General features: G+C 42.6%; 1 non-coding gene across 1 annotated transcript; it reads right to left on the bottom strand.

The window, feature by feature from the left end:
- Positions 1 to 7,224: 7,224 nt before the first annotated feature.
- On the bottom strand, positions 7,225 to 7,318 carry trnai-uau (transfer RNA isoleucine (anticodon UAU)). The gene is made up of 2 exons: positions 7,281 to 7,318; positions 7,225 to 7,260 (listed from the first exon to the last, which is right to left on the bottom strand). It is a non-coding gene; the product is annotated as a tRNA-Ile (tRNA).
- Positions 7,319 to 12,463: the final 5,145 nt, after the last annotated feature.

Below are 12,463 nucleotides of genomic sequence, written 5' to 3'. Positions count from 1 at the left end.
CCCCGTAGCATCTTTCAGAAACATAGGATGATCCACTTGCTCGCCGTTGCTCAGTTTGAGCTCCGACAGGACGACCAGCCTCCAGACATCATTACAGCCTTAGTCCAAATATGGACAAACGTGATTAATTCTAAACTGAGACGAGAGTGATTTTCCTGGACATCAAAGCAGCATTTTACGGAATGTTTCATCAAGGAGGGTTCCAACGTTGAAGTCCTTGCGGGGTTAATCTCCACTGCTGGAGACATACCTAGCAGAAAAAATGATGGTTATTGTCGTTCGACGCTAATGATCTCAGCTCAGGATATCACTGCAGGAGTTCATCATCACCTGCTTCATCAATGACCTGCCCATCATCATAAATTCAGAAGTGGGCACGATCGTTGAAGATTGATTTTTCCAACTCGAGTCTCAACTCCACAGATAATGAAACAGGAAATATATCGCCTTTCCTTTATTTTCGCTATGAAATACTTCTACAACAGTACATTGGTAGTACCATCACCTCGATGACTGGACCATAGAGCCACATAAATTTAAAGCACAGAAGGAAACTATTAAGTCCATCGCGTCCTTGCTGGTGGACAAAGCACTATCCTGCCAAATCCAATTTCGAGCTCTTGGACCATAGCCATCAAGTCCATATACAAGTACTGCAGTGGTTCACGAAGTTTGTTCATCACTACCTTCTCAAACGCAATTAGGGTTGTGCAATAAATGTCAGCCATGCTAGTTACGCCCACATCCACTGAATTAATATTTTATTAAAACGTGCTTTACAATAAATAAAGTCATTCTTCAAGTGTGGTCACTGGATGTACTGTCGGGCAATACTGCAGCCAATTACCACACAGCAAGATCCCATCGATGGTGGGATACAAATATGTGCAGGACACAAAAGAGCATTCCCCACCTCTTAGAATCATAGAATCGTAGAAGTTTGCTTCAGAGAAGGAGAACATTCGGCCCATGCTGTCTCCGCCAATCGAAAGAGCTATCCAGCCGAATCGCACTTCCCAGCTCCTGATCTGTAGCGTTGCAGATTAGGGCAATTCAATCCATATACAAGTACTGATTGAATGTGATGAGGGATTGAGTCTCCGCCAACTTTTCAGTGAGTGAGTTTCAGACCCAAATTCATTCTGGGCGAAAAGATTTCTCCTCGACTCTCGTGTAATCTTTTTATAAATTACTTTAAATCTAGGCACTTGATTATTGACCTCATTAATCAGGGGCATATGTGTTTCTTATGCAAACTATCTCGGCCCCTCACAATGTTATACACCTCAATTATGTCACCCTTTATTCTCATCAGTTCTGAAGAAAACAACTCCAATCTTTCCCCAGAACCAAATCTATCCATTCCTGGCAACATCCAGAGGACAATAGAGGAAACAGATGGAGGTGGAGGTGAATTGTTTGTTTTTAAGCTGTGAGTTGTCGTGATCTGTAATGCACTGCCTGAAAGGGTGGTGAATTATAGAATCATCGATGCATAGAATTGTTACAGCACGGATGAAGGCAATTTGGCCCGTCGAGCCCGTGCTGACACTCAGTGAGTCTCACCCCCATGTCATTTCCTTGTAGCTCTGCAGATTCAACAGTAACCCTCAAAATGGAATTGGATAAATGCTTGAAGGGGCACATTTTGCAGGGCGCTGTGGAAAGATCTGGGACTAATTGGATAGCTCGTTCAAGAGTACGATGGTCCAAGTACTCTCCATTGGTAATGTATGATTTTATGAAATGTTTTCTGATAGTTTCATGTAAATGGCGCTAGTCATTTGCCCGTTCCACAGTCCCACTTCATTTATTTGTACATGCGAATATGCTTTTCCAACCGAGTTGAAATGAAGTGGGATTCGGTGGCAATGCGATGCAGGTCACCTAGTTTATCAGGGCGCAGTGGCCAAGTGGTAAAGCTTCGGTCTCGTAAACCAAAACACATGGGTTCGACCTCCACATGCATCTATCGAGATTGTATCACATTAAATGTGACATTCTAAAGCTTTTTCCTTTTTAACTATCAAAACACTTCACAATTTTGAACTTATATCATAAATCGCCTCTTAACGTTTTGTATTCTAAGGAGAAAAATCCCAGCTTCTCCATTCTCTTCGTGTAAATGAGGTCCCCAACTCTGGCAGTATTCTTGTAAATCTATTATGCACCCTCTCCAAGGGCTTGACTTCTTCCATGAAGCGTGTTGCCCAGAACTGAACGTAATATTCCAGCGAAGACCTCATAAGAGCTTTTTAATTGTTTGGCATAAATTCCTTGTTTTTATACTCTATTCTTCTATTAACAAAGGAAAAGTCCTCATGTCTTCCAGATCCTGCCCCGTGTATTAAATTGTACGATTTAGAGCTGGTTAATACAATACAGGGAGAGTATTTTGACCGGTTTCAGGATCATTGATCTCCAGACGCAGATGCTTAAAAAGGGATTTAAATTTTCACGTATAAATCTGGCCCCGTTAAAATTGTATCACTAATTCATATTGCCTCTCATCATCCTCCTAAAATATATCACTTCACAACTCTCTGCGTTAAATTACATCTGCTATCTGTCTGTTCATTTCACCAGTTGGTGATTTTCATACTCCCTCTTTGTAGCACTTACTAACTGCTTTGTGACCCTTTGCTTTTCTTTCGAGCTTTCCCATTCACCAGGATCTGTGCTACTTTTTGCATTTGTGTACGTTTTTACTTTTAGTTTAATGTGGTCCCTTACTTCTTTATTCGTCCATGCCTGTTTTTTTGGCCCCTCAGGGGTACACACTGATACTGTATCACTTTTAATTATTTTTAACACCTCCTCTCATTTTACCCATTAACAGATTTTCCAAGTTTATTCTGGACAGTCTCTGTCTCAGCCCCTTGAAGTCGGTCTTACCTAAATATAGAATGGTAGTAGCTGTTTCGCGTTTCTCCCTGTGAAGTTGAAGTCGATAATGTTTTGATCGCTATTAAATACATTTTCACTTACACTTGGGCTATTGAATAAATTCGGCTTGTTACTCATTACTAAATGTAAATTGATATGCCCCTTGTTCGTTCTGGAACATATTATTGTGGAACTAGCCCGGACACACTCAAGAAATTCACAATTTTCTAACAGGTGCTAGTCCGATTATCCCAATATATATGAACATTTAAATCCGCTATGAAAACCACACTTTCTTGAATACACGCTTGTCTAATGTCTACATTTATATATTCTAGTACTTCACAGCTGCGACCAGGGGGCCGATACACAACTCCCACTTTTGTCTTAATTCCTTTCCTATCTCTTAATTCTACCCATAAAGTCTCCACGTCCGGCTTACTCGTAATTATATACTCGCTTAGAACTGAATCGTAGAATCATAGTTATTTACAGCACGGAAGAAGGATATTTCGGCACATTCGCTCAACGCCGGCCAACAAAGAGCTATCCAGAGGAATCCCATGTTCCAGCTTTTGGTCCGTCGCCGTGTAGGTTATTGCACTTCAAGAGCATATCCAAGCGTGCTTTAAATGCGCCGAGGGTTTTTGCCTCTACCATCCTTTCAGGCAGTGAGTTCCAGACTCCCAACTTGCTCTGGGTGAAGACATTACCCTTCAATTCCCCTGTAAACTTGCAACCAACGACTTTAAATCTATCTCCCCTTCTTGTTGAACATTCTGCTCTGAAAGATAGGTCCTTCCTATCCACTCTCTCTCGGCCCCTCATAATTATGAACACATCAATAATGTTTCGCCTCAGCTCCCTATGTTCTAATGAAAATAAACCCAGCCTATCGAATCATTATTCATAGCTAAAATTCTCCAGTCCAGGCAACATCCTCGTAAATCTCTTTTGCACCCTCTCTAGTTCAATTACATCTTTCCAGTAATGATGTGTACGCAGTAATCTAGCTGTGGCCCAAATAATGTTTTATATAGCTCAATCATAACTTCACTGCTATTGTACAATATACCTCAGCTAATAAAGGTAAGTATGCCGCATGCCTTCTCAACTAGCACGTTTTCTTTGCATCCTGAAACAGGGAGACAATGATGAAATATTACAACAACAACTTGCATTTATGTAGCGCATTTAATATAGTTTGACGTCACAGGGTGCTCCACAACAGCTTAAACCAAATCAAATAATGTTGACACCGAGCCACATAAAAGAGATATTACGGCAGATGGCAAAAAACTTGGTCAAACAGGTAGGTTTTAAGGAGCATCAATCTTGACATCTTTTTGAAAGACCGTAAGCCCGGAATATTAATCAGTTTTATTTCCTCAAGGTCTGAAAGTTGTGAGAAGTTGGCTTTTGAAATAGACTCATGGGTGTCGAATTCATTATATCATATAGGATATTCATTGGAAAAACAGGCTTTTCGGCCCAACCTGTCAATATCGCCGTTTGAGGCCTCTTTCCGCATCCAGCACTATCAGCATTCAGTTCTCCCTCATATATTTATCTAACCGCTCCTGACATGCATCTATAATATTTGATTCAACCACTTTGGTAGTAGCGAGTTCTACATTTTTACCACTCTCTGGCTAAAGAAGATTCTTCTTAATTCCCAATTTGATTGTTGCTGATTTTTCTTATATTGATGTTCTCTAGTGATACTCTTCCCCACAAGGGAAAACACTCTGTATCTACTCTGTCAAACATTTCAAGATATTAAAGGGCTCTATTAGGTCACCCCTCAGACTCCTCGTTTCGTTACAAAATAAATTGAGCCTGTCGATACTTTCCTGATAGTATACCATCTTCTCCACACCCTATCCAGTGCCTCGCTATCTTCTTTTTAATTTGGCGACCAGCATTGCATACAGTACGCCTAATGTGGTCTAACTGTCGAGAGGTCTGAATTTGGTCAGTTTTGAAACAGGCGTGGCCCGCATATCATCTTTTGAGGAGACATTTCACAGCCATCCTGTAGCAACTAAAGGCCGTTTGCTTACAGAAGCTGATTGTACATTTTCAACATTCTCGATATGGATGCACGGGCAGGACACGTCGTGAAGGGGACATTTTGCAGCGTATTTATGTCCGGATGCAAAAAGCCTGAAATGGAATAGCCGAGTTCCGCTAGATGGCAGACGAGAGGTTAAGGCGATGGACTGCGAATCGATTGTGCTCATTTACGTTGTTAATCGTTTGTTGTTGATAAACCTTCCAAGCATTTGACTGAATATGACATAAATTATGCTTTGAATCCAAATCTCATCAAAACTCTAAATTCCTGAAAACATAGGTTATCCATTAAGCTGACTAAGTCACGGTGATTTATTATATTTTCTTGAAATGCCAACTGAATTTACTGACTGGAGGAATTGTACTAACTCCACGTGATCGGCTCGGCTCATCCTTGGGGCGAATTGCGAGCGGTGCGAGCACATCCTGCAGCAAAAACTGCAACTGAGTCATTAATCTTCTTTAAGGAAGGGGAAATGCCCCCTATACCTCATGCTATACAAGTGGGCACAGTTACATCCAAATCTCATCATGCTTAATCCCCTCTTCGCGGGACTGGAGAACCATTTTCAAGAAGGAGGCTCATGGTCTGCTCAGCAGAAAGTCAATGTTCTGCATGTTCTTTCATTCAGCTTTCCAACTGGACACAGGCATCCAATTGCCGTGCGAGCAATGCTGACTATTCTAAGTCAACAATATTGGAATGTGTTTACAAAACTAATTTTGAATATGTAACCTGTATTATCAAATAAGAATTTGCAGCATGAATAGCTCTTTATTGTCGTCTCTCTCGGCATTCTCATAATGAATACTCTACCTTAAGCCAACTGTAATTGGTGCTGCTTTACTTCACTGCGAGCGCGAAGGGACATATCTGTGAAGATATTTGCCCCGAATTAACACTATTCCTGTGCTATTGTCCACATCTTTCTTACCCATTTCTGGCCTTGTTGCAGGTTAGATCAGCCCAGGCCGTCCATTGAAGCCTGATAACTCAATCAGCGAAAAGGAGAGAAATACAAGAGACAGAGACAGGTAAAGACAGAAAGAAGCATGCGAAGACAATATCAGAAAAGGTCATTGCATTTTGAGGGGAAATTCTTTTGCTCTCTTGAAATGTTGTAAAGCGTAAAAGATAATTGGGCGACGGTTTAAACGTGACTCATTCCCTGGCGGATCTCTCAGGCGCTTAGATAGGGAAATGCAGCTCTTATTTGTTCGAGCACTGAATGGAGCTTTAAACAGTGTAGTGGCGAGCAGGTAAACTTGAGTGGATTTCAGACCCACAACAATAAATCATACGGCTATCGCAGGCAATTGCGGTTTGCTGCAAACTTTCACTTTCCAGCCTCGGAACCAGCCAACCCTGACCTGAAGGGCTATGTGGAAAGGACAGGAAAGTGGGACTAGCTGAGAGCTGGCACACTCTCGATGGGACGAGTGACCTCCTGCTGTGCGGTAATAATTCTATTAATTTACAATTGGACTTTGATAGGAATGGAATCGACAAGTTTGAATGTTTCTGTAGAACATAATCAGCGAGAAGTCCAATGCACGAGCCATTGCAACACTGAGCACAACATTTCTCGCGAGAAGTTCAGGAACATCCTTGTTTCTGTTGGAGGTGGTGCAGGAATTATGTGGAGATAACCAATGCGTTTACATATCTTCTCTTTGAAATCGAGCGTGTTTCCGGCACATTATTCTTTACATCAGAGTTACTGATTAAATGTTTATGCTGTTGTCACAGGAAAAACTCCCGAAGCATCCGAAACTCCCGTGGCTTTTCTGTGGCTCTGTTTACTCTCTTCCCTTCCTCCTGCACGCTGCCAGCTGGTAACCTTGTTTTAAATGTTGCTCTGGTCGAGGGCATTCTACAGTCTCAGAACCCTACCGTTTCATATGTTTAGTAATTATGAAATTCATTGAGCTACAATGTCAGCGCTTGCGACAATACATTAAAAAGCGGTTTATTGGAAACACGTTGAGATCACAGTTTGGTTTTGCGCAGAATTGAACCTCTATCACTCAAGATTGACTGTTATATTTACAATAAACTGTATCTTGTAATAAATGTTGGCTCATTCGTTCCGTAGAATTAGACGAGGAACAGACACGTGTATTCATTGACAAATGGCCCACAGATTGCCACTGAGATAACCGGAGTGAGAGAGACAGACAGCACCGTGATACATGGCCGAATATACAAGACAAATGGATCAATAGAAAACGGCCTCAGACATCACATGCAAAATCATCGGTTGCTCTAGGTGAGGCTCGAACTCACAACCTCGGCATTTCCCGGGCCTGCACTGTCATATAAGTACCGCGCGCTAACCGATTGCGCCACTAGAGCTGCATGCACTGCGGTATCAGTGCTCCCATCATAGAGCTGCCTGTTCCATCTGTCTCACAAGCAAGAAGACAAAGATTCATCGAATCATTCAACACAGAAGGAAGCTGTTCATCCCATCGTGTCAGTGCCGGCTCTCTGCAAGAAGCCTTCAGTTATTGCGACTCCAAACCTTTTCGCCATAGACGTGTTTTATTTTCGTGTGTAATCCATTTTGTTATTTGTAATGAATTTGGATGTCCTTGCGGGAAATTTATAAATATATCTGTGCATCTATCTGTGATTTGTAAATTAAATTGTGTGGAACCTTGATAATCAAATTATTTGTGTTCATATCTTTGATTTTATAAATGTACTTGTTTTATGTCTGTTTTCTTTATGAATTTATCTCGAAGTATCGCTGTGCTATAATTGTATTTACGTTTATTTGCGAGGTGTTTAAAAGTAACATAGATAGAAAGGTATGCAGAGAAAATACATTTATAACAAATACAGATGCTCCACAATACTATTATAAATAACTTTGTTGCATTCAAATGCATAAACACTAACATAGATATACAAAATATATTTATATCCCACAGAACAAATTGCAACAGAAACACCAAAATATACTTAGAGCAATCACTAATCAAAGAACATTGTACTCTCTACGGTCCTCAGCAAATTCTGATGTGCCGGTGTTTCCTGTGCTTGTGCTCAGTGTAAGGGAAGGTTTGGGCGAGCCGTGGTATATCGGTTCCCAAGGATGGGCTGAAATGTGGTGTCTGAGGCCACGTTCACTGCTATAGTTGATATATAATAATCAATTGGACTTGTGTAAAAAGGCATAATTACAACATCTGCAGATGTTTCATCCTGGTACACAAATCCACTGCCAAATTAGTTCAATCCCTCACCCGCCCCAGTAGTTAACCTTCCCGCGAGCTCTATTGATGTACATCGCGACGTACTGTAACAGGTCACTCCTGCGCCAGAACTGGTCCCAATGCCCCCGGATTCTGGAGCACAACCTCGTGCACCGTTTATCCAGACACACGTTGCCATTTCTAAATTCAATTGCGCGGTGCACTGGAAATAATCCATAGAATACCTTTGTGGTCCTGCTCATATATTTCCTCAATTGCACTTGAAACTGTGACTAAAGGAACTCATCCCCTTCTTTCCTTATGTCAATGGTTAGCACATAGATCACGGCTGCTCCCCCTCACCTCTCAGAATGTTCTGCACCGACTCAGTGATGTTCTTTACCTGGCAGCAGGGAGGATGCACACCACGCATGACTCACGTTTGCCATTGCATAAAGGTACTGACTGTTGAATCGCCAATGACGTCAACTTATGTTACTTTTTAGCTTCAAAAACAAAGTACTGCGAATCCTGTAAAACTGAAATGAAATCAGAAAATGTAGGATATACTCAGCCAGTCAAGCAGCATTTCCAGAAAAAAACTTCTGATGACTGGTTTGTGATTAAATGTCATTGACGTAAAGCTTCAACAGTGCAATCCAGACACTGTCCGATATTGTAATCCTAAAGCGCCAGTTTGTGGGTATTGAAACCAATCCAGGTACCACGCATGAATCTGGGAGCTAAAGTGTCGTTGTTGTTCTTGTAAAGTCGCAACAGCAGAGGACTGCAATGAAATGTCCAAGTCTTTAAGATAAATCATATATTTTACAGTTAATAAAACGAGCCAGTTAGAAAACACATTCAATCTACAAAATGGTTAACTTGTGCCGTTTAATTTCCGCCATGGGAGCCGGGGAAAAATACAGGCTTTGGCTGTTTTTTAAATTGCAGTTCACTGCTGTTGCCACTAGTTTACTTTGAACAGTCTCCATTTGAACATTCTCACAGAGGCTGTCTGACTGGTTCACGAGTTCTCGATATCAATGTTTACTCACCCCTGTGACCACCACCTTGTTGTTAGGATGCAGCGCTCTATTCTCGTCGACACAGTTTCGATGCCCGTTCCGGGATTCATTAAATTAAAATGAAGCTTATTAATTTCATAACACTCTGTGAAAGATTAATAATTATTGCAATCGCCATTCACAATATGTCATATTCTGTTTCAGACTGAGGGAAATACATGGCAACAGAGAGCCTGCCAAACTTGAATCAGATTTTGTGCTTTGCGTGTGATGACATTTCAGCCGTTCTCAGATATGAGAGGCAGACGGGGAAGACTGACGGAAGGCAGACAGAGAGCGAAAGACAGGGGCAGAAGAGGGTGAATGGTGGAAGGGAGACAGTAAGTGACAGACAGGGTAGGCAGACGGGAGCTAGCCAGAAAGATAGCAAACTGGGCTGAGATAGAGAGAGACAGACAGACGGTGGGGTGAGGCAGTGAGAATGAGAGAGAGCGGTTGAGACAGAGGTTTAAGAGACAGATAAATAGCGAGTTGGCTGAAACAATCGGGGTAGATAGGGGGAGACGCCGAGTGATACAGATGGGGGAGACAGCAACGGCAGACAGATGAGTAGACAGAGACAGAGAGAGAGGCATACAGGAGAGACAGGACCAGAAAGACCTACGAGGAGGGAGAATAAGAGAGACATATGGGGAATCAGAGCGAGAGACAGACATGGGTAGGAGAGTGGGAAAATAGACTGATGGAGACAGGCGGTGGAAAAAGACAGAGAGAGGCAGGTGGGGAGAAAGAAGGAGGAGTCAGACCGGTAATACACCGAGAGAGAGAGAGAGAGAGAGAGATCGTACGGTAGCAGAATGGGAATGTTACTGAACTCCTAATCCAGAGGCCTGGTCCAAAGTTTCCGAGATATAACTTGAGATCCTGCAAAGGCAGCTGAGGAATTTAAATTCAGTTAATTGCATCAATCTGAATTTAAAGAGCTAGTATAAGAAATGACAATGATAATACTGGAGTGTCGTAACAATTCATCTGGTTCACTAATAGCCTTTAGGGGATGAAGGAGAGAGTGATACAGCAGACGGAAACGGGCAAGTCAGAAATAGAACAGACGGACCAGACAGACACAGCAAAGTTCGGGAGAGAGACAGCCAGAAAGGGGAGACAGCGAGGATGACAAACGGTGGAGTTAAACAGGAGGGAGACAGGGATGTCGCGACAGAGGAAGGCAGTAAGAGAAGTAGGTTGACAGACTGTGGGGCCAGACGGTACGAGAACTTCAAGGGACAGACTGGAGAGACAGACGGGAGAGGGGTGGAGGGGGAGAGACTAATGGGCACAGACGGGGAGACGGAAAAAGAGATAACAGCAGAGGAAAGAAAAAGACAGTGGGCGTCAGACGGAGAGACAGGCGGGAGGGGCACAAAGAAAGACAGGCGGGGGTTACACACGTGGCGAGAAAGTCGACGGAGTGGTAGATAGGACGAGAGAGTGTTGGAAACAGATGGCGAGACAGAAAGAAAGACAGATGTGAGGAGACAGAGAAAGAAAAATAAACGGGGAGACTCTTTCCAATCTCGCTCTCTCGTCCAATTTTAGTGAATAACAATGTAACTGACACTGTAAATAGTATCGTGGAACATAAAGTTGCAAAGAGACGTTTATTAAGTGTTTGCGAAAAAAACTGTGCAGTGATAGGTCCCTGTGGCGAAGTGTAAATTCTTCCACATTGAACCTAAGAACGATGGATCAGAGTATATTATACTTCGACACTGTGCCTGACAATGATATTTAGTAGTGCAAGTTCTGTAATCACTCCTAATCCTCCGGTTTTTGCTGGTCATAATTCACCTGTCTTTTGAACACCAAATGCCCCTGTTTCTGAAACTCCTAATTTCGTGTAGCCGGTGTCTGAATTCCCCATGTTTCAGAAGCTCCTTATCCCTCTGTTTCATGAGCTCCTTATCCCACTGTTTTAGAAGCTCGTTATCCCCCTGTTTCAGGAACTCCTAATTCCCCTATTTCAGGAGCTCGTTATCCCTCTGTTTCAGGAGCTCCGAATTCCATGTTTCGAACTCCTTATTCCCCAATTTCTGCAGCTCCTAATTCTCCATTTTCTTGGACTCCTCATTGCTCTGATTCAGCTGTTTCTATTTCCCCAGTTTCTGTAGCTCCTCATTTCCCTGCGTCAGGAACTCCAGATTATCCTCTTTCTGGCGCTCCAATTCCACTGTTTCTGCAGCTGCTCGTTCTACTGTTTCAGTAGCTTCTTTTTCCCTTCTTTTGGAGTAACTAATGTCCCTGTCACTGGAGCTCATATTTCCCCTGTATCAAGTGATCCTAATTCATTTCTTTCTTTAACTCCTATCTCTCCTTTTCTGCTGCTCCTAATTCCCCTCTTAATTTTCCTCTTCCTAATTACGTTATTTCTAGAGCTCCTCCTTTCCCTGATTATGATGCCCTCTCCTAACTCCCCAGTATTTAGAGCTAAGAACTGGAGCGGTCTAGCAATGTCTCTGTTTGTGGAGCTCTCTGCTAATTTTCAGGTTTCTGTCATGATCTCCTAATTCGCCTATTTCTGGTGGCCCTTCATAAATCCCTCGTATCCGGAGGTACTGATTACACTGCTTCCGTTGATCCTCATTCTCCGTGTTTCTGGAGATTCTAATTCAACTGTTTCTTGATTCTATTTCCTCTCATTTTAGGGCTCTCTCATTCCGCTGTTGCTGTAGATCAACCAATGCTGCTGTTTCTGGAGCTCCTAATTCCCGTTTCTGGAGCTTCAAATTTCCCTGTTTGCAGAGCTCCTACTTCCCCTGTTTCTGCTGCCCTATCCCAATTCATACTTTTTATGAATATCCTAACTCCGCTGTTCCAGCAGCTCCTACTTCTGCTTTATCTGGGGCACTTAACTCCACGTGTGTACAGTCACTCACCTGAGGTAATGGAAAGCCGTTTGCTTTAAGAAGCGGATGGCACATTTACAACATTGTCGATCTGGTTGCTTAAGCAGGACAAGCGGTGAAGTGGACATTCTTGCAGGATATTTCTGCTTGGATGCAAAAAGCAGGAATTTGAATGCCTAACGTTGCTGCAAACGGGAGACGAGGTGGCCCAGAGTTTAAGGCGAATAACTGCTAATCCATCGTGATCTGCATGCTCAGGTCCGAATCCCAGACTCGTTCTTATTGTGTTAAACGTTGGAATACATTTGTTGTTTTGTCAATCACATAAAGCCTCATGGCCAAATTTGCCATTTACTGTCAAGGATG

This window comes from Pristiophorus japonicus, unplaced genomic scaffold, assembly GCF_044704955.1.
Source record: "Pristiophorus japonicus isolate sPriJap1 unplaced genomic scaffold, sPriJap1.hap1 HAP1_SCAFFOLD_62, whole genome shotgun sequence".
NCBI classification, from domain to species: domain Eukaryota; kingdom Metazoa; phylum Chordata; class Chondrichthyes; family Pristiophoridae; genus Pristiophorus; species Pristiophorus japonicus.
This window is presented reverse-complemented; position numbering and strand designations above follow the sequence as displayed.